This window comes from Carettochelys insculpta, chromosome 1 (assembly GCF_033958435.1).
Source record: "Carettochelys insculpta isolate YL-2023 chromosome 1, ASM3395843v1, whole genome shotgun sequence".
NCBI classification, from domain to species: Eukaryota; Metazoa; Chordata; order Testudines; family Carettochelyidae; genus Carettochelys; species Carettochelys insculpta.
This window is the reverse complement of record NC_134137.1, coordinates 354,701,169-354,727,181: the sequence shown is the minus strand read 5'-3', so window position 1 is coordinate 354,727,181 and position 26,013 is coordinate 354,701,169.

The following is a 26,013-nucleotide window of genomic DNA, read 5'->3' as shown; positions in this document are numbered from 1 at the left end:
TTTGCAACAGCATCACACTGTTGACTCATATTTAACTTGTGGTCCACTACATCCCCTAGATCCCTTTCTGCCATACTGCTTCCTAGACAGTCGCTTCCCATTCTGTAGGTGTAAAACTGATTGTTCCTTCGTAAGCGGAGCACTTTGCATTTGTCTTTATTAAACTTCTTCCTGTTTATTTCAGACCATTTCTCCAATTTGTTCAGATCATTTTGAATTTTAGCCCTATCCTCCAAAGCAGCTGCAACCCCTCCTAGCTTCGTGAGTTGTAAAGATTCAAAATTATATCTTTTGTCTTGGTTTGCTGGTGCTTCTCACCAGCTAGCATAGTTTAGCCTTGCCTGGATCAGCACACATGCACATAATTATAACTTTCAAGTGCAATCAGTTGGACTCATGTAGCAAGCCCCTGGGTCAGTATGACCACCAGACTCTCTCAGTGCCACCAGCTTTTGAATACCATGAAGTATATGCAATATTCTGCTAACAATTACACAACTGGCCCACATCTGCATGAGTGGCTTTTCCTGGCAAAACCAGGCTTTTGCTGGAAAAAAAACCCATGGTGCATCTACATGACAAATGCCTCTCTCAACCATGTTCTGTCACCAAAACAGCCATGTAGACTCTCTGGGGCCCTTTTGTCACTGGAGAGGGGTTCCGGTTCACCAGGCAGCCTTGTTTGCAGAGCTTTTGGCCAAGAGAGGGCCGGACAGTCTGGCTGCTCTCTCAACAGAGCAGATGGCTCTTTCAATCTGTTTTTATGTGTAGATGCAATCTATTGACAGAAGTTTTGCTGAGAAATCCCTTCTGACGATAACTTCTGTTGACAGAGGCTTCTCGTGTAGACATGGCCCTGACGTTTAGCACTAAAAGTGAAAGAATTATAAAAACTCAGAGTAATAGATGAACATGTTTTGTGCATTGGAAACTACCTGTACCCTTCCAGCTATGAAAATTTTTAAAGTTCACACACATCTACTGGCATCCACGAGAGACCTAGAGGCCACATGAGTATAATCTGCAATGGTCACTCATTAGAAAATGTGCTATCCTGTAAAATCCTTCTTCATCTTCTGTTCTTGACGTGCAGTGATTGGGAATGTAATCAGCTTTCCCCTATACTGGAGCAATTCCTTTGTAATCTTAGCTAGACCTGGGTAGACAACTACAGATTGTGCAATGAATCAGTTAAGCAGGCAACTACCTCTCACAGCAGCCCTCTTCTCACTGACATGACCCTTCAAGTTGTACATGGATGCACATTCTCTCCCCTGGCCAGTAGCAACCCAGGAGTGTCAGGGAAAGTGAGTGTTGTAGAAACTGTGTGCACTGTACTTCAGCAGGAACTGGGGGAAATGCACATGGACAAGCACATGACTGTGCAGCCAGGTTCAGGTATGTGTGGAACTTCTATGGAAGCTGCAGAGGGACCTCCCATGAAAGACCTAGCTTGGAAACCTGAAAGTTCCTATTGGCTTTTAATAGCCTGGAGCTGGCCCCCAGCAAAGTGTCCTAGCCCTTGGCTAGGCTGCACACAGGGGCCCCAACGAGAACTCATACTGTTTCACTTCCAAGTTACGGTTCAACCTGACCAGACTGAAGCCTCTGAGGGTCAATTTATTTTCTGTCTTGATCCTACCCACTGCTGCCACCTCTTGTCTATGGGAGTTGGCATTCCTCCTTCTGCCCATGGAGTTGGCATGGTGATGACTGCATGTAGCTGCAGCTGTGCCCTGCTCCTGCCCACTGCCACCCCTTGCTGTCCTATGCGTGTGCAACAGAGTGAGAGATGCTGACTCAGTGCCATACTGCTGCTGCACCACACAGCGCAGGGCATGCTGACCCCACCAGCAGGAGGAGCAGAGCCAAACTGACCCTGCCTGTACGCAAGAGGGTGTGGCTGTTCCCCAGTCTACCCCAACACTCATAGTGGGACCCCACTGGGTTTGGATCAGGTTCCAGGATGCTAAGCTGTACCTCCTTTTGCCCACTAAAATGGTGTTGTGGCAATACTTGAAAAAGCAGCTACTCCTATTTGACTGCATAGTAACAGCAAAGCCATGATAATCCTGCCAGATCTTCTACAGTAGCTGACATAGTCCCTACTCTTTTATTTTAATTCAGACTAAAATTAGTTTGGAAATACAGTTAAAAAAAACTTTTGCAAAAGTGTGTGTCATGGAGCAATTCAAAGGAAGCCACTTTACTGCACAAGAGTTTTTTCCCAATTGTTTATTGCCCTTCATTCGTTTGCCCAGGAGCAACCATACTCTTTTTCTGAGGGAACAGAAATTAATTCAGGTACCTTTTGTTTGAATGCCTGCACATCACCATCAGAAGGAACATGCGCATAACTAGAAAGACTGCTAGCATGATGATACTCTTTGGGATTTTTAGGCCTCATAAAAATTATGCTGTCTTTTAACAATTTCCTGGAAAGGTAGATTTTCCTTTTTTTTTAAAAAAAAATATATTTTTAAACTGCAACTATTCCTAGTTAGAAAACTTTCTCATTACCTAATACATTTGTTTGTCTCTAAAGCTAAGGCTACATTGTAGCAGTATCTCAGAATAACATGCAATTTGTTCAATGCAAATTGCGTAAATTATTTCAAGGTGACTTATTCTGAACTTGGTGCCATTTGAAATAAGCTCCTATTTCAAACTTCCCACTACCCCTCTCATGATGAGGGGTAGTAGGAAGGAAACACTGTGCTAAAATAGTCCTGCTGTTTTGAGTGTAGCGTTTAACTGTGAAGTTTCTATTTTGGGATACAAATCTATCCCAAAATAGAAACCACAGTGTAGCCATAGCCTAAGAGTATGTCTACACAGCAGCCTTATTTCGAAATAAGTCACTCCAGAAAAGCTATTCCAAAATTATTTCAAAATAATGCTGCCACACACAAAAATGCATTGTGAAATGGCACTTAGCTATTTCAAAATACAGTGCCTACACACACAGGGCCTATTTTGAAAAAGTGTCGTTGGACACATTATGGCTTCTTTCAAAATAGGCTGTATTCCCTGTCTAAATAGCACCTATTTTGAAATAGCTATGATCTGAAGGTGAGGGAGACACTTTAGGACATGTATCTGAGTCATCTAATAGCATGTTCTGGTTATTGAAATGAACAGGTGTGCAGACAGTTCAGCCAATCCACTTGTATTGTTGATGGCAACAATGTATCTGTCTGGAGTCACACTCATCTAGACATCCATTGTAGCCGTCTGAACAACAGTGACTCCTCCAGGAGGAATAACCGCCTTTTAAATTCTGTCCTAGTGACACTCAACTGGATTAATGCTTATGTAACTCTTAATTCAAAATGATACATGTATTTTTAATGAACATTTCTCCAAAATAATCAGCCAAAGCACTTAAGAAAACACACACACATTATGTACTGACAAGCATACATGCTCAAAATAAAAAAGCCAGGTCAGCAGCAATACAAATGCCTTCCTAAATTGTGCTAAATGACAAACCGAACCTCTCGACATTGGGCACTATCACTACAGCACTGTTGGTGGTTAACAACACAGACTTGGGAAGAACAAATCACACCACAACCACAGTTGCAATGTGTGGTAGGTGAGGCTGCCAGGTTTTCTGTGGAGCCAGCACGGACGTGGTTTGTGGTCATTTGCCTGAGACAGGCTGAGAGGTTTTCTGGTTATTTTGGCCCCCTCATTCTCCAAAGTGCCGAGCTGGACCTCTGCTTGCCTGATGTGACTTGTGGGATAAAATCTGCAAAGACACATGGGCAAGACTTTTAGGTTAGAAATGCCAGAGCTCATCAGAGCTGCTCAGCCAGACGAGGAAGTTACTACAACTTTTTTAGCTCCATGGGGTCCTCTGCCAGAGGAGCAGCTGCTGTCTGCCAATAGGAAAATCACAACCAGAGCCATCATATCCTTTGCACAAACACATCTGCATTTATTCCAATATGTTCCTTATTTAAGCACCTCCCCTTCCTCCAGAGCAGCAAGAGAATAATGACTAGTGCGGCCATCTCTGTGGTCACAGCTGGCTGCATCAGAGGACCAGAGATGAGTACGCCTTATTACTGATGTGTGAGCAGAACACTTCTGCAAGACTGGCACATGAGCTAACTCTTAGTAACTGCTCTGTCATACCTAACTTCCTCCTTGCACCGTGAAGTAATGAAGAAAGTCTTTCTCTCGCACCTCTCCTGTGATTTTGCACAATCCCTAATCCATTCCAATCTGGCTACCAACTCCTCCACAGCACTAAGACTGGATTCCTTAGGGTGAGCAAGGGTCTCCACCATTCTGCTACCAAGCCTTCCTCATACTGTATTTTCCTTGACCTACGGGAAGCCTGTTTACCGCAGCACACAGCTCTTACTCTGATGCTCCTGTTTCTAGTGGCTTCTTCTCCTGCTTTTGCTTCTGCCTCCCTAACCATATTTGTTTCATCTCTAAGGTGGGTGTTTCCTGCATACTAGGCTTCATGCACTATTCCATGGAGCTCACAAAGGCTACGTCTACACTAGAAGCATCTGTCCACAGAAGTTACTGTTGACAGAGAAATCTTGGCTGGGTCTACACTAGAGAGTTTTGTGGTGTAGTCTTGACAGAGACAAAGTCTCAACAGAACTCTGCAGCTCCCTTGACAGTATTATGCCTCAAAAATTTGAGGCATAACAATCTCTGGACAGAGTACTGTCAACAAAAGTGCAGTGTAGACACTTAGGTTGACAGAGGAAACTTCTGGTTGCCAGGCAGCCCTCTTCACAGAGCTCCATTCCGCTTTCTGCCACCAGAGGGCAGTGCAGTCTAGCAATTCTCTGTCAACAGTGTAAACTGTGTGTAGATGCAATCTGTTGACAGAGGTTCTGTCCAGATTATCCTGTCATCTGTTCACAGATGCTTCTAATGTAGACATAGCCCCTCTGTCAATAGATTGCTGCTGCACACAACTTGCTCGGTCAGCACAAAACTGCCAGGCTGCACTGCCTTCTGGTGAAAGAAAGCAGAATGGCAGCTCTGCAAACAGGGCTGCCTGGCAATGGGAAGGCCTCTCTGGCAACAGAAGTGTCTTGCATTGCACCTCTGTTGACAGATTGTTATGCCTCAAATTTTCCAGCAATAATGCTGTTGAGGCAAATGCAGAGTTCTGCTGAGACTCTGTGGACAGAATGCAGTATGTGTATGTGTGTGTGTGTGTGTGTGTTTAGATGTTCCCTGAGTTATGCCAACAGAAGGCCCCTTCTTTCAACAAAACTCTCTAGTGTACACGCAGCGAAAGTGCACAGTGACCTTATCAGACCATAGACCAACAGAGCGACTCAAATGCCCTGTTTCTAGACATCCTTTTTTAATCTCTACCTACTCCCACTTGGGCAAACCCTGTGGCTATGACTACACTAGAAGCATCTGTCGACAGATGACAGGGTAGTGTCGACAGAACCTCTGTCTACAGACCGTCTACACATAATGTGCTTTGTCGACAGAGAACCACCCAACTGCACTGCTCTCTGGTGGCAGAAAGCGGAATGGCAGCTCTGCAAAGAGGGCTGCCAGGCAACCGGAAGCCCCCTCTGTCGACAGCAGTGTCTACACTGCACTTTCGTTGACAGTATTCTGTCCAGAGATTGTTATGGCTCAAATTTTTGAGAGATAGTAACAGAGAGAAAGCTGTGCTAGTCTATATACAATCAAAACAAAAAAGCAGTCAAGTACCACTTTAAAGACTAAGAAAATAATTTATTAGGTGATGAGTTTTTGTGGGACAGACCCACTTCTTCAGACCATAGCCATATGAGAACAGACTCAATATGTAAGGCACAGAGAACAAAAAACAGTAACCAAGGTGGACAAACCAGAAAAAAAATTATCAAGGTGAGCAAATCAGAGAGTAGAGGGGCAGAAGAGGGGTGGGGAGCCAAGAATTAGATTAAGCCAAGGATGCAAACGAGCCCCTATAGAGACCCAGAAAATTCCAATCTCAGTTCAAACCACATGTCAATGTCTCGAATTTGAATATAAAAGACAGTTCACCAGCCTCTCTTTGAAGAGTGTTGTGAAAATTCCTCTTCAGTAACACACAAACTCTTAAGTCATTAACAGAATGGCTCACTTCATTAAAATGCTGGCTAACAGGTTTGTGGATCAGGAGTGTTACTATTACCCCTCAACTACTTAAGATACATTGAAGACGTCTTTATGGTTTGGACCCATGGTATAGAGACTCTAGAAGAATTCTACAGAGACTTTAACAATCTGCACCCCACCATCAATTTATGCCTCTGTTACTCCACATGAGAGATACATTTCCTGGACACTACAGTACATATCTAGGATGGCCTTATCGGTACCACACTTTACCGGAAACCCACTGATTGCTATACTTACCTCCACCCTTCTAACTTCCAGCCTGCACACATAACTAGATCCATTGTTTACAGTCCAGCCCTTAGGTGCAATTGCATTTGCTTTGATCCTACTGACAGAGATCAAAAACTACAAGATCTTTACCAAATATTCATAAACCTGAATTACCCACCAGGAGAAATAAAAAATACAAATCAACAGGGCCAGACGAATACCCAGAGACCAGCTACTCCAAGATAGGCCCAGAAAAGCCAAGAACAGAACACCACTGGTCATCACCTACAGTCCCCAACTCAACCCATTGCAATGCATTATTAAAGACCTACAACCTGTCCTTAATCAGAATGCCACACTCCAGAAGGTCCTAGGTGACAGGCCTGTTCTCTCCTACAGACAGCCTTCCAACCTTATGAGGATTCTCACCAACAGCCACAATCTATACCGCAGGAACACCGGTCCTGGGACTTTTCCTTGCAACAAAGCCGGCTGCCAGCTTTGTCCACATATATTTTCTGGAGATACCATCACTGGATCTAACCAGATTATTCACAGAATCACGGGCACATTCTCATGTTCCTCAACTAATATATATGCCATCATGTGCCAACACTGCCCAGATGCTTTGTATATTGGACAGACTTCAAACTCTTTTAGACAAAGAGTTAATGGGCACAAAACAGGCATAAAAACACTCCTGATCCACAAATCTGTTAGCCAGCATTTTAATGGAGTGGGCCATTCTGTTAATGACTTAACATCAGTTCGTAGTGTGGGCCACGCCAAGGAACGCCCTTATACTTCACAGGAGAAATCCTCTCAATCACACTATCAGCTCATCTAGCTCATTTCTAACCTCTTACTTCCCAGTTCTTCTACTGGGCCTGTAATTTGTAGCCACCCTCATTCTGGGGCTCACTTTTGCACTGTTAAGTGAAACACTCTGCAAGGCTTCCTACCAAACTTCCTCTAGTATAAACGACCTCTCCCTTTTTCCTACATACTCTGCTGAACTGCTCATCCATGCATGATTTAGCTTCTTACTCTGATTACTGAACTACCTCTTGAAAGGTCTCATATCTACATTTCTCAATTACCTCTTGCTGGAAAGACCTTCCTTGGCTTTCCATCAGCTACTAAAATTACTCATCTTGAAGTCCCTTAATGGACACCGCTCTTATCTCTTCATAGAACTACCTTTACTCACTCTGCCCTAGAGATTTTGGCTTTCTCTTAGCCTCCATTACTTCCATACCCATTTTTAGGGGCCAAGGCTGCAATCACACCAGCTATGAGGAATATTCTGTGTCTGGCTAGTGGACTCACTAAGATACAGCTCAAATTGTACCCCTTCTATGTGGCCCACAACCAGACAGGCTGTGCTCTACACTGTGGCTTATCATCTTATTTTCACACTGCTTTCTAGTGTATAGTCCCTCATTTCCTCTATTCTTTAAGGTAATATTTGACATTATCCGTGGCTGCAGTTGTTGGACATTGAGATTTCCTATAACTGATGAGTTATAAAATTAAATTGAACCTGTATTATATTTACTGCTTTTTAACCACAGGGAAGACTCAAGGAACTGTGTATGCAGAAAAGTGCCAACATCAGGCAAGTCCAATTCAAGCAGAAACAAATTGTACCTTTCTGGAATGCAGACAGATCAAAATGAATTTTTCAAACACTTTTTTGCCCTACAAAGATGTACATTAGAAATAAAATAATTTTGTATATTTTTCCTTTAACCAGTCATGCTATGAAAAGCCGTCATCTCATAAAAATGTCATTGCTTAGTAAATCAAAAATAAAACTTTGGAAAGCGCCAATGAATCAGCACTTAACTTTCTAGAGACTGTTTTACTTAACAATATGGCATCGGTATGCATGAACTCTCTTGGTGCAATATTTATCAGTGTTTCATCTGCCTGGAAATCGGAATGTTTTGATAAATTCATTGAAATGTCAGCAGATTTTACCACTGCTCCTCTAAGTGATTTTTACAGTCTCCACTTAAAAGCTTGAAACTTCCCACAGCAATTACTCCTGAGCAAATCACCACAGAGAACTTGGAGTTCTTACAGAAAATGCCTTAAGGGCACTACTTAATGTCTGTGTCTTTAAGCAGAACGCCAGTGGCACACAAGTCTGTGCTGTGTCAGGACTCTGGGCTCCTGCATTGTATATACTGACATCAAAAAACAGTGTATTTAAACTGCATCCCTCAAAATTTGATTAAGGAACATTTCTAGGGACATTTATGTAAAGGTGCATGTAAAGATTAACAATAAAAACTACATAAAATTGTACTCCCACTTTTAAGCCTTTTAATTCTTGAAGAATAAATTATTTAAAGTGGATGTTTTCCCCAGACAGTTTCTTTATTATCTAATGCTTCAGGTTGGCACGGCCTTATTACTGCTCTCACCCCTCACACAGGAAGTAACAAGAGCATTGCTTGCATTTTATATCGAATACAGCAGATGGCAGTAGTAAAAATAATAAGCACGGACTAACTGTCATTTACTTCCAGTATAATCAAGGCTTGCATATTCTGTGGCAAACTGAAGTTAAATCAGGTACCAAGGCCTTCAAGTTCCTGTAGCAGAGAGATACCATGTTCTATGGCATATTGAGGTTTCTATGGGAGATTCAGGTGAACTTATTAAGTGTGGAAAGGCAGAATTGTATCACTACCAAATATTTTATATTATTTATGTGGCTATTAAATTCAATAGATATTTTGGTTCTACGGTGTGTTAAGTTTACTCCAGTCCCAAAGTCTGAGCATGCTGCAGAATTTTGTATGGCCTAGACATCATTTTGGAAACTGTCAGTGGAAAGTTCATTGGAGGGGCAACTGGGGCACTTGACAACGTGAAAGAGCTCCTTCTACCTGGCACCAACATCCTTTACTGTCTGCCTCCAATATCTGCCTCCACATGCAGCAGTGATGGACAGGAACACTGGTTGGATATTTCTGTTAAAACGCTCAGCTGTTCAATCGTCAAATCGTTAAGTACCAACTTTTAAAGGGTCACCATTATGACAGAGTAAGAATCCCACATGAGATGAATGGGATTTGTCACTAGCTCATGCCCCTGTTAGAGCAATTATTTCAGCTGCTGTCTTCTGCAGACTTAGGAAGAGAACACTACATCCCTTTTGGTTTAATTCACACATAGGGGACTTTCATAACCTGAGAACTAGAATTTTTATAAAATGAACATTTCTATTTTGGGAACATAATTCTGCTGCATGGACAGAGATCCTGCTGCCACATCTGTGAGTGGAAAAATTAATACCTTGAATAAAGCAGATGCCACTATATAAAATTATTCATAGGTTTTTTTTGTAATTCTTAGTTTCCCTAATGCTAAATTCAAGTTAACAATCAAAGTAGCTTCATTACAGGATGAAATTTTGGTTAATACAGTCTTTGAATGGAAAGGTAACTTGAAAGTTGAGATTTCTAATGACTTTAATTATTTGTGAGCAACTGCACTATGATCTCAAAGTCAAGATTGTATCTATATTTTTATTTCAGACTTTTAAAGGGCAAAGTCTTTCCTCTGTATGTACCCAAAAGTACTATTACAATTAATGAGAATTGTGCTTAACTGTGGAAAGAATAGAACCATCACAATCAGAGGTCGGAATTTAACTATTTAAAATTATCCATTATTAAGTAGCCAGGGAGTAGAACAAAGAAAAGTTGGATTATGTGCATTCTTTCATCATCATTTCTCTTCTGTAGTCCAGAGATCACATTCTGACAGAGAATGGGAAAATTTAGTCCTATAAGCCCAGACATGAGTGAATGTTACTCCTATTAATTTCAGAGGAACTGGTTTGCTTTCATTTGGTCCATATAATGTAAAATGAATATGCTTAGGCAAAACAAAAAGTATAAGAGTCTCAAAGGATTAAATTACATGGTTCTGAAAGGAGGGGAAACCTGAACATAAAATCTACGAAATTCAGGACTCTGCCATCACAAGATTTCCCTGATTATTTTAAGTGTGTTGAAAGCAATTTGTTCCTGTATTCAAGTTGTTCTGGTACCTAAGTATTCCTCGTCTCCAGAGATAAGACTGTTGCAAATAGCACAAGAGAAGATGTGAAGATAATGTTAAAGGATGCTGCATAAATGGATTTGCTTTTGAACAGCCTCCAAGTTTTCCGTTTTCTATTCACATTGTGAAATTCTGTTTATTAAATATATCTTTAGTTAAAACCAAAACAAACTGAAGACAGCAAAAACATTGAAGAATAATTAAATGAAAAACATACTCTGCATTACAGTGTGAATTGAAAAAGAAATGATAAAAAAGAAACCTTGGAACTATATTATATATATTAGACATAAAATCCTGAGAAAAATTAATACTTATGTAGACCTTTACCTGTGAGTGTGGAAAGAAATCCTATTTAGAAAGCAACAGAATCCAAAAGTGAATGTTATAAAAAGCATGCAGCACCAGCAGCCCTGCTGGAAGACAAGGTAATGGGGAGGGAGGAGTGGGTGAGAACCTGGGAGTTATGCTCCTTTCCCTGCTGGGAGGGGCAGGCAGTGGGGAAAGGAGCAGAATGTTAGCAGCTCCTCTGGCTGCTGAACCATTTCTGGTGTCCCCCACCCACCGCAGTCCTGTTTTCTGTGTATAGATGGAGCTGCAGGAGAGGCAGCTCCATGTAGGGCTGGGGGAAGTACAGTGTCTTTCCGATGTGCTATACCTGGAAATGTCTTGAGGGTGTGGCATAACATACTGTATCAGCCAACTTGCACTACTGCCTGTGACACCCTAACCAGCTGACTCAGGCTTACGGGACTATTACGTGAAGTATAGATGTCTGGACTTGGACCGGAGTCTGGAGTCTAGGGCCCTGAGAGGTGGATGGTCCGAGAGCTTGGGATACAGTGTAGACATATCCAGGAACTCCTTACTCAGCACAAACCTTTTTTCCATTGTTTATGAGGATCTAGGCGGGGGGCCAGCAACCAAAACAGTGAGAAGAGCCATTTTTCTAATTCAGTAAAAAAATCAATAATTCAAGAGCCACCGTGCATGTGAATATAAGACAGTTCTTAATATATAATGTCAAACCATACTTTTTTAACCCCTATTTTAAGAGCAAATTAGACAAACTGCTGTCAGGAATAGTCTAGATTGGGGTCTACAACCTTCAGCTCCGGAGCTGCATGCTGCTCTTCAAGGACTTTTTTGTGGTTCCCAATGCTATAATTGCAAAGTAAAAAAATAAATAAACAAACAAAACCCTCCTGATTATTTTCAATAAATGGCAAATGTCTAAAAGCCCAATAACAAACTGCTCATATCTAGATAGCAAATGATATGTGATCTCAAAATGTTGGTTAACTCCTTCTAGAGTCCTCCAGAGAGAGGCGGTTTGGAAGTGAAAGTCAGAAAGACAGTGGCACAAACACACATGTACAGTGTAAGTAGAATATATAAAAAGTTTATGAACATCCTGCTCTAAACATGTATCGCATTGCAAATCATTGTGTGTGCTCTGTTCTTAAAATAGAGGTTACAAAAAGTATGGTTTGACTTTGTTTACTTACATGCATTGTGGCTCTTGAGTTACTTAGTTTTTTACCAAATTGGAAAAAGTGGCTCTTCTTGCTATTTTGATTGTCTAAGAAGTAGCTTTCCTTGCTGATCCATCCCTTCTTGCATTCCTTGTATACTTTCTGCTTTCTCTTAATAACCCATTTTCAGGTGTTAATTTAGTTTGGTCTGCAACCCTATCCTATGAATTTTCCCCCCTTGCTTGAAATCCAGGCATCAGCCAGTTTATAGAACTTTAACTTCAAGTTGTTTCAAGCCTCCTCCACATTCAGAAATTTTTTTTCCTTAGTCCAGTACACTTCCCTCACTAATTCCCCTAATTTTTTCAAGTTTGCCCCTTTGAAATTGAAGACTCTATTTGGAAGCCTATTTTTGTTTCTCCTCCCATTTAATTTATACTGAATTAACTCACAATCCTTCAAACCAAGGTTGTCCTCTATAACTACTTTTTCTGTGATGTCCTCACTACATAACGATACTCAGTGCTCTCAGAGCTTTTTTTGTGCTAGTACTTGCCAGTAATGAGTACCGGCACCTCAGCAGCCGCAACCATGGGATTGGCTTGGGGGTGGGAAGCCGGCTGTGTACCAGCACAATTTTTTTTTAAAACAAAAAAGGCAGGGTCAATACTGAATTTAAAATGTCATCACCTCTTGTTGGTTCAATGACTATTGGCTGTAGAAATCTGTCAGCTGTCACACACAGGAATATCAGCTAGGCCACATCTTCATGGGCAGCCTCTGTCAACAGAGGTCACAGAGAAACAGACAGAGAAACCTTGGCAGTACCTCTGTGGACAGATTGCATCAACACACAAAAGCAGATCGAAAGAGGAAGCCACTGTGTCGACAGAGAGCAGCCAGACTGCCCTGCCCTCTGTCAACAGAACGGCTGGCCGGAAGCTCTGCAAACAGGGTTGCCTGGGTAACCAGAAGCCCTCTCTGTTGACAGAAGTGTCTACACCGACACTCTATCGACAAAACACTGTCAACAGAAGTGTTATACGTGATCGGAAACAGGGATAACACTGCCAACTGAACAGCTGAGTTTTGTCAACAAATCCTTGACAAGAGCACTTAGCAATGTAGACACTTGGCGAGTTTTGTAGACAAAAGCCCAGTTTTGTCGACAGAAGCAGCTTATGTAGATGAGGGCCTAGTGATCTGTTTCCAAAGGTGAGTATCTAAATGAAGACATGGACTAGCAGAGAGTTTAAGTTCCCAAAGTCATTCAGTTAGTAAATGGCAAATCAAAAATAGACCAGGTTTTCTGATTCCCAGTCCTTCAGGATTAAGGGTGCAAAGTAAATCAGTCTTAGGTATAGTAAGGGTATTCTAGCGACTTTTGAGTTAGTGGACATTCAGCAGCATTTTGGGCAGAAAAAGAGACCAGTGTTATTTATAATCAACTACTGAGTACCCATCAAAAAAGCCAAAGATTTGTTGGGAGCGGAAAAGAGACATACAGTATGATGAACATCATTTATTTTGGTTTATCCACTGATTGGATATAAGGAGTCAGGCATCATGCTGATGATCTATTTGGAATAAATTTCCCTAACAGCCTAGACAGATAATTACACATTAGTTAGATCTGGTAGTGTTATAATTCATGTAAAAAACCTGGCTAATCTGGTCAGACATTTTTGTGACTCTTTTGGAGGCGCCCATACATAAAATGAACACAGCTGTGAAGTTTATATTTTTTGCCCAGTTGATAGGTGGATATGATAGTCATGCCAGAGGAAATGTGATTGTGTATCTGGAAACTGAATTATGAGGCCAGTGTTTCTGTCTTACATACAGACACAGGAAATTTCAAATTTAATTTTACCTGATATGCCAGTCATATAAAAATAGATCTTAATTCTATCTACTTTCATTTTAACACTACCCCTTAATACTCCTTCCTCTGAAATAAATTTAAGAATATCTCTTGAACCAATCTGTATTCATTGTTTCAATCTCTGGTAATTTATTCCATATATTATCCCTTGTGACAGTGAGCTAGTTTTTCAATTTCATGCCCATTTTTGGAGTATATTCCCTAGTTATTTCAACACCTTAGTAGTGTAGAAAGATTATCTATACTGACTGTATTGATCTATTTCACAACTTTGAAAACTTCTATTAGGGTTCCTTAAATTCTCCTCTTTCCCAATAAAAATTAACCTAACTCCCTTGCCTTTTCTTTATACTGTATCTTGCAGACTTTGCATAATTGTTGACCTAGATTGTACCCTCCTCATGGTAATAACAATGTTTGTGTGAAAACTGATTGCTGTGACACAGCATTTTAAACAGTGCATGACACATGCCTCACACAGGAGCAGTGGCATCTTTTTTTCAGTCTATCCTTCTTTTAATACAGTCTTGTATCTCAGTTACTATATTTGCTTCAGCTATCGGGGTGGGTTGAGAGCTCCCATATCTTTACCTGATTATAATGCTGTCTGATTGTTCCATTTAGCATCTATTTTGTGGCTAGTCCTTGATCCTGGACTAATTATTTTACATAATTCTATACTGAATTGGTTTTGCCATCTGCTGGTCTAATCAACTTAATGATCCATATCCGTTGGAATAAGATTGTATTATTCCTCATTATTCATGCTGCCTCCAACTTCAGCATCCTCTGCTAATGTGGAGAACTGAGCACCAGTTCTTGGCTGAAGTCAAGGAGGGTACAGCACAACTCAAGCAGGAGGTGAAAAGAGAGCCACCTTCACTTACTTCCATCTTAGGCTTAGTGCAGGGGTCTGCAACCTGAGGCTCTGGAGCCACATGCAGTTCTTTAAGGATTTCTTTGTGGCTCCCAAAACTATAATTGAAAAGTGTAAAAAAAACCAAAACCTCCTGACTATTTTTGATAAAAGCCCAGCAATGAACGACTTGTATCTAAATAGCAAACAATATGTGTTCATGAAACACTGGATAACTCCCACCTTAATATGTGCAGTGCATTGTGGGATATGATACTGTACCTATTTTTTTTATTGTGTTGCTACTCAAGTCTTGATTTTGAAAAGGAAATTTGTGGCATTTCTGCTGTGCAGGGCAATATGCATTTTAAGAAAAAAACATGAACTTAAATATGAAGTAAAATTGGCATAATTATAGTGGGTTTGGGAGCGAAAGTCAGGGCGACAGTAGTACAAACACACACATGAAAGTGTGAGGAAATACAATATGTGAAAATGTTTGTGAACATCCTGCAGTAAACACGTGTTGCATTATAAATCATTATGTGTGCGCTCTTCTTAAAATAGCGGTTACAAAAAGTATGGTTTGACATTATTTATTAAGGACTCTCCCATATTTATATGCATTGTAGCTCTTGAATTATTGAGGTTTTTACCACATTTGAAAAAATTGGCTCTTCTTGCTATTTTGGTTGCTGAACCCCTGCCTTAGTATATATTGATCTGGTCTCCTGGTACAAGTTTAGGCAGTCTTTAGGCTGCTCTGAAGTGCACCAGCTGTCACTGGTCCTGAGGGTCCATTACAGTACCCAGAATCTTTGTGGTGCAGTAAAGTCCTGTGAATCTGCCCTTCTTCTGGATATGCCCCCTGTGCAAACAGAAAAGAGGAGATAAGTCAAAACCCTCAATGCTGGCTATGTACTTCTGTACATTATATGATCTTCTGATGGCTGCTGATTTTAGGGTCACTTTGTACTGCCAGCAAAGTGCAATGCAGTCAAGTTGGGGACAGTGGTTTAAAATAATTGGTATAAAAATTGTGATAGTCTATTCTGTTACATTCTTTAAATCAGAGGCCCTCAAACTTATCTCTGAGCTACTCCAGTTGTTATGACGAAAAAGTGCTTCAAACAGTAAGTAATCTTAGGAATATTTTCTCTAATTTTAAAAATACACATCTCTATAACAAATTGAAACTGTAATAAATGGCAACGGAATTGTTATGTAATGTTTTTTGTAATCGTAACTGTTAATGTTTAAAGAGTCTTTGACTTTCTGATGAGTCAGTCCGACCAAACACAGATTTACTTTCAGATTCTTACTTGAGTTTGTGGTGAGATAACATCACACAAAGCTGAGCCTTTCCCCACTACCTCCCTCTTGCCCGAGTCTTTCCTGGCTGCTGGAGTCTTTGCCCATGGCAGGGAAGAGATCCAGCAAGGGGAGCTGTTGAAGCATTTCCTCTCTGCAAGAGTCTGTTCCTGACTGTTGAAATCTTTCACTGCAATGGCAAAAGGCTCAAGCTATGGGGAGTGGGGGTGACTGGTGCCTGCAAGGGGGAGAGGGTGCAAGGAGGCCCTTCCAGAGGGGCAGGGGGACACGCAGTTAAAATTTTGGCAGGGGCATAGGAGCGCGGTGCATCTTAGGTGGAAGGGGCAGAGCCGGGGAAAGGATGCACACCCCCATCAGTCCTTCATGGCCTGTGGCCAAGAGATCTGGGGCTAGGGTGATGGAAGCTGGCAGCCCCATGGCTCTGGAAGGAATTTGAAGGACCCATGCTGTCAGCTACTGCCACAGTGGTTGGGAGCCCTGGGCACTTTTTAATCACCAGGCTCTAGGGCAGCTGCCCCTCTTGCTCTCCCTACTGTCAGTGTCCCTGTCCAACAATACTGTTGCTGCAGCACTTACATCTTGCTGCCCCTTTTGCCCACTCCCCAAACTACCATCTAAAACTAACTGTTTCTTTCCCCACCAAAGAGGGATTTAACACTCTCCTTTACACCAGTTTACTGCTTGGGAAAAAAGGTTGCAACGCAAATGTATACACTGGTCCCCCAGGGTACATCCACAAGGCAGCCTAAACTCACAATAAGATATGCAATTTGCGTATGTTATTTTGAGTTTATTTCAAAACAGGCTATTTTGGCATTTGGTGCTGTCTCAACAGTGCCAAAAGTCGAAATAATGTGCTATTTCAAGGCACCCTTTACTCCTCCTGCAACAAGGAGTACAGGAATGACAAAATAGTGCACCCGTTACTTCAAAAATTATTTCAAAATGACTAGTGCAGATACTGAGTAGCTCTTTCGGGATACCTCCAATGTCCTGAATTAGGTCTGCTGTGTAGACATAGCCCAGGTCTGCTGTGTAGACATGGCCTCCAGGCCAGAATCCAGCCCACAGAGCCTTTTTATGTGGCCCATGGAGCTGGCAGCTGCACCATATTGAAAGCTGGCTGGGCAGCTCTGAGCTGCATATGGCTCTTTAAGGAGCCATTTGTGGCTCTCACCACTGCCACCACTCATTCCTTCTCTGGCTCCCTGCCCTGCTGCGCTGAAAGAGTAGAACTCAGTTTAATTGGTTTAAAGGACAGCAAGAGGGATGTGGCTGTTAAACCAATTAAATTGAGTCCCATTATTTCAGTGCAGCAGGGCAGAGAGCCGCACACACTACAGGTGGGGGAGGGAGTAGAAGAGCTGGGGGGGAGCCATGCTGAGGAGACCATGGCCCAGCAAAGGTGCAGCAAGGGGTGACACCATCCAGAGCTCCTGTGTAAGGTAAGTTAATCCTGGTTTTGGGGCTGTGAGGGTTTAAGCAATTGGGGCTGCAAGGGATTTAAACCCAGAGGGCGATGGGGGCTGGCAGTTTGTGGCTGCAAGGGGTTTAAGCCTAGGCCGGGGGGTTGGGGCTGAGAGGGGTCTAAGCCTGGGGAATGGGGCAACAAATTTGGGACTATTTTGTGTTCAGCCCCTGGAACATGTAAAAAATTGCCATGTGGCCCCCAACTGAAAAATAGGTTGGACATCCCTGATGTGGCCCTAGTGTCCAGTGAGAGTGTTAAATACAATTTTATTATTTTTTCTCCTAATTTAGAGTTAGACTGTTAATGTGTCATTACTGTAATCCCCTTTCTGAGATTAAGACACGTGTATTCTTTACCTAAGGGAAATATATTTACTGTGTTTCAGATCTTGTCAATCTCTTACAAATCTAGTGAGCTTTTTCAAATGGCCATTAAAAGCTAACTCATTTCCCCTGACATATTGTTACCTGAACGTTGCACTTTGTCTACTTTAAGCGCATTTGACCATTTTATAACCATTCCTGTCGCCAGATTACTGTAGCAAAGGCAGCTCCTTATCTGCTGTCCCTGAAAAATTGATCGCTGGAATCAGTTCCTGGAACACTGATTTACAGTATTTTTTTATTGAAGACATCCAGTTGATATCATTAGCCCTACACATCAGTGCACACTTATGAATGGCATTACACCAGTTTCCACCTCTACCAATGAATGCCACACATTTTTTTAATGAAGAGGTTTTATTCAATTTTACTTATACAGAATTATACTGTGTTAGTAATCAATGGACTCCAGTAGGTGGTACTATTTTCCATCTTCCAAGAGATCCTTGGTATTTTTGTTGGCTTTGTGGGATGGAGACATCCGCTGGTATTTAATTTGTTTGTTTTCGATATTATGGTGCCATATCTTCAATTGATCCAGAGCCAGATCCTCAGCTGCTATGCAACCATGTTGCTGGTTGCTGGTTATCACCTTTGTCACTTTCACAATGCAAATTAAAAAAGAAACTTTTGGTGTTTATGGGGATAGAATGACCACCTCGCGAGAGCAAAGGACAGATTAATCGCCTTGTCCGCTCTGCTGAGCCTGGGCTGATCCTACCAATCAGTATTTCCTTTTACGTTTTGTTTTTTTGTACATTTGGAACCAAAGGAGTAGTAAAAAGATCCAAAATAATAACTTTTGGAATCTAGCGACATGTGCTAGTTATTTTCCATTACTAGATTTCTGTGCAACAGCTATTTCCTGTTATTAATTCTCAGAACTGCCCATTCGCTGCTACTCTTTAGAGAGGTTTTAAAAATCACAACAAAGCAATCCAGAGCAAACATTATCCTTATGACGCTGACAATACCCAACTTTAAATCTGATCTAGCATATGAATGAAATGTATAACATTATCACAGCAGGATGCTTCCTTACATGTCTTAGTCAGAAAGAACTTGTGAGTTCTTTGGCTAGAAATGTTACACTAAGTAAATATTTATAGACAGATATCCAGTTAAAAACAACAGACAATCACGGTATAGAAAAAGAACCATATCTAGATTTTTCAGGCCATGCAATACAGCCTCATTTATCCAACCCTTTCTTGTCCCACTTTCTATGTTAACCCAACAAGTGCCCCCAGGTCCCCAAGGAGGTAATTTCTTCTGTGGGCACTAGATGGCACTGCAGCCTTGTATCTTCCTGTTCTCCAGCTTATCCGAATTTTTCATTAGCCGATCTGGCCCCAGTCCCAATTAAATTCAATAACTGGGGTTCTGATGTCTAATGGCTGAAATATTCTATTTTATTTGTATTGTATTAATTTTACATCATTAAGAAGAACAACTACTTAGCCCAGACTGAAGCACCTTGTCTAATGCTCTATACCAAAGTATCTCCTCTTCATGTGCAGTGCAAAGATTTAACAGTATGGAACAAACTGGAGATACATTTGGTTTTCAAAAAATATTTTTGCAAAGAATTTTTGTCCCGATTCAGTGTATGATTTGCACTAACAAACATGTTTAATCTTGTTGGTATTTTCCAAAAGAAAACTGTTTCAACGAAAATTTTCCCACCACTTCAATTTCCAGGCCTACCCCAGACTCTGCGGAGAGTGGGATGGTGTATCTATTGGTTAGAGCAAGAGTGAGAACTTTGGCCCTCTCTCTGGCTCTGCCATTGTCTTGATCTGTGACCTGGGGTAAGTAATTTCCCTTTTCTTTACCTCAGGGCCCCAATCTGTCCCATGGGAAGAAGGACACAACTCTAATTCCTGGCAGTGGAGTGTCCCAGTGAGATAATGGGCATTAAAGCAGTTTCTGGAGGAGAAAGAGTTGTTTTAAGGTGTTGAGCACCATGGCATTCTAAAATTTGCTAAAAGGTCTTTTCTAGAGAAACAAGAAATGGTCAGGGACAAATTTTAACCATTGGTTCCTGGGCTCAGCTTTTCTGGACTTAACCAGCCAGATACTTTACGCCAGTTATCTTCTGAGATCCTAGAAAAATAATGTTTTCATATCCATTAGCAAGATAGTATCTATGTTTAATAGGGGAACAAAGATGACCTGGGGATTATAGACTAGTCAGCCTCACTTTGATTCCTGGAAAGATATTGGAAAAATGTATTATGTAATCCGTTTGTAAGCATGTAGGGTTATAAGGACCAGCAAGGATGGATTTGTCAAGAACAAATAATTCCAAATCAACCCCATTTTCTTCTTTGTCCGGGTTACTAGGCTAGTGGATGCAGGGAAGCAATAGACCTGCTATACCTTAATGTTCATGTCTTTTGACACAGTCCCCATATGACAGTCTTTTAAGCAAATGGGGGAAATGCGATCTGGGTGAAATTACAATAATGTGGTTACAGAACTGGTTGAAAATGCGTACTCAGAGTAGTTACACATGTCTGGCTTTCAAAATGAGAGTGTGTGTCTGGTGGGCTTCCACAGGGGGCAGCCTAGATCCAGCACTATTCGATATTTTTCATTATTGGTTTGGATAATGGAGTGGAGATTATGCCTATAAAATTTGCAGATGACACCAATCACTTTGGAGAACAGGAGTAGAATTCAATCTGCCATTAACAAATTGAGAATTGGTCTGAAATCGACAAGATGCAATTCAATAAAAACAAGTGCAAAGTGCTTCACTTAGGAAAGAAAAAAAAAAAAGCCGAAGAAGAGCCTCCTGTTGTCCTGCGGTGAATCCTTGCTAACTGCCTGGAGAGGCATGTGAATGAGAGAGGCCAGGGTATGAGTTTGACTTCTCACTGACGTATCATAAAGAACCAGCTTTCTTTCCCCTGACAGGGGCAGCCCATTTCCTTACTCTGACCTCTTGCTTCCTTTGTAAGCTCAGCACAAGGCCCTGACAGACCTCCTGGATGCCATGCTGGGGCAGCTGCTGAAGAAGCCCCACATACAAACATGATCTAATACATCTTGGAGGTGAGCCTGAGGAAGAGGAGCAGGCAGCCAGTTTTACGTGAACACTGGGAGAACTGGAATGGAGAGACTGTGCTCCTAGCTTCCTACCTGGGATCCCACTAGGCCATCCTTGGTGATGAGATCGATAGATTGATAAAATATATAATACATGTCTCAATGTCCTCCCCCTTTTCCCCAGAGCCAGGCACCCCTAGCCCCACCTTGCTTTAATTCAATTCCAGCGACTCACCAGAGCCACTGCCACTGCCTCTAGTGCCACATGCTTCTTCCACCAAGTGCTGGGGAATATGCACAGAGCATAGGACAGCCCTCCCAGCACATGGCTCCAAGCAGGAGTCGCAATTAATTGCTCAAAGAGCTATATGCGCCTCCAGAGCTGTGGGTTGGCTACCTGTGATCTAATGGTTTTTTGGTTTGTTTTTTTTTTATTTTTTTTGGAACCAGTAATGAAGTTGATATGTTCCCTTTCCATCCCAAAATAACAAATCACCTCTGGGCAAAGAGATTTAATATTTTAACTCCAAAAGAGTTAAAAGAGGACTTTGAAGGAGTGAAAATGGGTTTGGCATATAACGACACTTTCAGCTTATGTGCATGGTAAGTTTTCCTCGCCCTCTGACTCAGATAATAAGATATTCCATTTCTATAGGATCTGAGGGAATTAAGGACTTCTCACATTTTTTTAAATGTACTGCTTATTTCACGTTTACCTAGCTGTGGCAGATATGTTCCCAACTTACAAGTTTTTATTTTGGCTGGTTAAGAGTGTGTTATAAAAGACTACTAGCAATTTAGGTTTAACAGCCAATGGCAGAAAGCATGGTAGTAGCTGGAGGTTCAATAACCTACCAGATGAAATATTTAGGTATGATGTCATTCAGGAAACAAAGGCACACTTTGAACTCAACAAAGGGGAAGATATATCTCCTTCATTCCTCTGGGAGGCATTTAAATCTGTGCCAGAGGGCCAAATAATATCACACTATGCCCATAAAAGAGCAAGGAACAGGCAATCAACAAAAGATTTAGAGTTAAAGGTAATATTGCTCTAGAGACCATTTCACATGAACCTAACAAAAAATTTTTGCTTAGCTAAATTCTTTTTGAGATGTATTGAATTGCCTACCTACGTAGCCAGCTCAGCAGAGCCATGTACTCCTAAAGCACAGATTCCATGGGGTGGCAACTTAAAGATTTCATTATATATATCATAGAGCCAGAAGGGACCTTGAGAGATCATCGAGGCCAGTCCCCTGCACTCACAGCAGGACCTAGCATCAACCCTGACAGATTTTTCTTTTAAATCTAACCTGCCCCAGACCCTCAAAAGGCCCCCTCATGGACTGAGCTCACAACCCTGGACTTACAAGGCCAGGGCGCTAACCACTGAACTATCCCCGCCACCAGCTTACACAGCTTATCTTTGTCTGGCCATTCTTTTTTCTGTATTTTCTATTCACCCTCCAGGTGTAAGCCCCCAGCCTGCAACTGACAGCAGCAAGGGCTAGCATCGTCAACCTTCTAATACCAGAAAACTGAACACCCTTGCTCTGACTCCTACCCTGCCTCTTCCTTGGGGCCCCTCCCCTTCCCTAACCCTGCTCAGTCCATCCCTCCCTTCTTCACCCCCACCCTCACGCACTCACTCTCAGAGGGTTGGGGCAGGGAGTTGGGACGCGGGGAGGGGTTAAGGGCTCTTGCTGGCAGTGCAAACTCTGGGGTGGGGCCAGGGATGAGGGATTTGGGTGAAGGAAAGGAAGCTGGGCTGGGGGGTGAGAATGAGAGGTTTGAGGTACAGGAGGAGGCTCTGGGATGGGTCAGGAGGTTGGAGTGCTGGGGGGGTTTGATGGCTCCAAATGCTGGTATGGGTTCTTGTGTGGGGAGGGGGATGAGGGTCTTGGAGTTCAGGAGGGCGCTTTGGGCTGGGGCCAAGGGATTCAAAGTGCAGGAGGGGGATTCAGGGCTGGGACAGGGACATAGGTAGGTGTGAGGGGTGCAGCCTCAGATGGCACTTACCTCAGGTGACTCCTGGGAAGTGGTCAGCGTGTACCTCTGGCTCATAGATAGAGGGGTGGCCACAGGTGCTCTAAGTGTTGCCCCTCCATCAGGCACCAGCCCCCGAAGCTCCCACTAGCCATAGTTCCTGGCCAGTGGGAGGTGTGGAGCCAGCGCTCAGTGCAGGGATAGGGCAGAAAGACCCCCGCTATGCCTATGAGATGGAGGGACATGACAGTCATTTCTGGGGATTTGCCCTGAACCAGGTAGAGAGCCTGCCAGCCCTGCACTGACCCGGTCAGCCATGCTGACTGGAGCTGCTGGAGTCCCTTTTTGATTCGGTTGCTTTGGTCGAAAACCAGACACCTGGCGACCCTAACCAGGGCAGACTGCTGCTCCATAGAATTTAATTGTGTTGGGCTTTGCCTGAGTGCAGCAGTCTGTCTACATTCTATTAATGGTAGGATGAGGCCTAGAAAGTAAATTCTTCAAGGCAGGTGCTCTCTGTTACTATGTGTATGTGCAGTACACAATCTGTGGGGCCCTAATTTTGGCCAGGGCACCTAAGTACAGTGCGAACAGTAGACAAATGGTGAACAAAGGAATAATTATTATGAGGTTGGAGGCTACCAACACAAATCCCAGAGGTTAAACAATCTGTAGATAAACAAATGGTAGAGCAAGTGAAACCCTTGAGGAAGTAAAATCACTAGCTGTCCAGGCCATCACAGGAATGGATGCACATGGTTAGAGAAAGCTAATAGGGTGTAGTGACTTCTGGAAGATAAAAGAGGCCTGGCTCTGATCTCATGACAGTTTTTACATCAGCACTGTCTAGCCTGCATTACCACTCTTTCCCAATTATGTAAGTGAGATCAGACTCAGACCTAAGAAGCAAACTATTTCTTTTTTATGATACCTGGCCCTATCTTAACCTCAACCTCTTTCAAGACTGCGTCTAACTACATTCGCCTTTTGGAGGAGAAATGCAAATGAGGGAGAGTAAAAATGCAAATGAAGTGCTGAGGACTGGGCCAAAAGAAATCTGATGCAGTTCAATAAGGAGAAGTGTAAAGTCCTGCACCTGGGGCGGAAGAATCCCAAACATTGTTACAGGCTGGGGACCGACTGGCTGAGCAGCAGTATGACGGAAAGGGACCTAGGGGTTATGGTGGATGAAAGGCTGGATATGAGTAAACAGTGTGCCCTTGTAGCCACGAAATCTAACAGCATACTGGGGTGCATTAGGAGGAGCATTTCGAGCAGATCTAGGGAAGTAGTTATTCCTCTTTATTCGGCACTGGTGAGGCCACATCTGGAATATTGTGTCTAGTTTTGGTCCCCCTAGTATAAAAAGGATGTGGATTTGCTAGAGCAGGTTCAGTGAAGGGCAACAAAAATGATTAAGGGGCTGGAGCACAAGACCTATGAGGACAGGCTGAGGGATTTGGGCTTGTTTAGTTTACAGAAGAGAAGACTTAGAGGTGATTTAATAGCAGCCTTCAACTTCCTGAAAGGGAGCTCTAAAAAGGAGGGTGAGAAACTGTTCTCAGTGGTGTGAGATGGCAGAACAAGGAGTAATGGTCAGAAGTTGAAGAGGGAAAGGTGTAGGTTAGATTTTAGGAAAAACTACTTCACCAGGCGGGTGGTGAAGCATTGGAATGCGTTGCCTAGAGAGGTGGTGGATTCTCCATCCCTTGAGGTTTTTATGTCCCGGCTGGACAGGGTCCTGGCTGGGATGATTTAGGAAGGGTTGATCCTGCTTGAAGCAGGGGGCTGGACTAGATGACCTCCTGAGGTCCCTTCCAGCCCTGTGATTCTGTGATTCTGCTGATTTACAAATCTCATGCTTAATTTGCATGATCACACGCTATCGCATTTCTGGAAAAGACTTTTCCAAAAACAAAAACAGCAATGTAGACAGGGTTCCTTTAGAAAAAGAAACCCGCTTTTGAAAGAACCCTTCCTCCTCATTTCTTTCAGGAAGAAGGGGTTCTTTTGAAAATGGGTTTTGTTCCCCCCAGAGGAACCCTGTCTACACTGCTGTTTTTGTTTTCACAAAAGTCTCTTGTGGAAATGTGATCGCATGTGATTATGGAAATGAAGCATGAAATTTGTAAATCGGCACTTCATTTGAATTTTCAGTCTCCCTCATTTGCATTTCTCCTCCAAAAGGGGAATGTAGTGTAAACACAGCCTTACAGTCTAGGCAGTAAGTGCTTTGAGGTCATATATGTGGCTCCAGTCTTATTAAAGTGCCTCCCTGACCATGCCTGTTCTCCTGCAAAACAACACGCAAAAGCACTCCACACACTAACTGACACACAAGAATAGCACATGTAGCAATGAGGAGGTTCCTATGGGGTAGTTCAAACAGCTCCTTAAGACTATATTCTTCAATGGTCTTGTCTCTCCACGTCTGCTGGTTGCTGTTTTAATGTATGACACCCTTCCGTAGTTACTGGTTACCATAGAGATGGCACAGCACACACTAAAGGGAGTTTTGTGCAGCAGAGCTAGGGAGATGAGATCAAGGACATCATCAAAAGTCGAGCAAAGTGCCTGGTGAGAGGAAGTCTGGGCGCTGGTGAGGATGCTGACCTGTTGGGGAAAATATTTTGGTGAGTAGGGAGAGGAATAAGAGGGTGCTTGAAAGCCAGAAAGGATTTGGGGAAGGAAGGGGACAGAATGGAAGCTTGAAAGACAGGAAGGAATGGAAAAGATTGCAAGGTACTACTAGGGAAGAGGAAGAGTATACTGGCAAACATTCCCTACCTTACCTTTACTACATTCCTTCCCAACACCAGAACAAACCGTGGCTAACCATATGATAAGCAATACAAAACTAGGAAAGAGGACAGAAGTGCAGGATGAAATGAATGGCGTCAGCCAGGTCAATGTTGCCAAATACACAGAACCATCCGTTGCCCAGAGCAACAAGTCGTTCAGTAATTGTTTGTGGATGACTGCACACTGATAGGTACAGACACTTGACAGTATGCCTAAGGCAGTAACCAATTCAGGTTATCAACTTTGGAGGGCAGTCTGCTCTTGTCAGTGAAACTCATGGGTGGGTTATATAAGAAAAGTCCTAGACAAGAGCACTTGAGCCTTGCAAG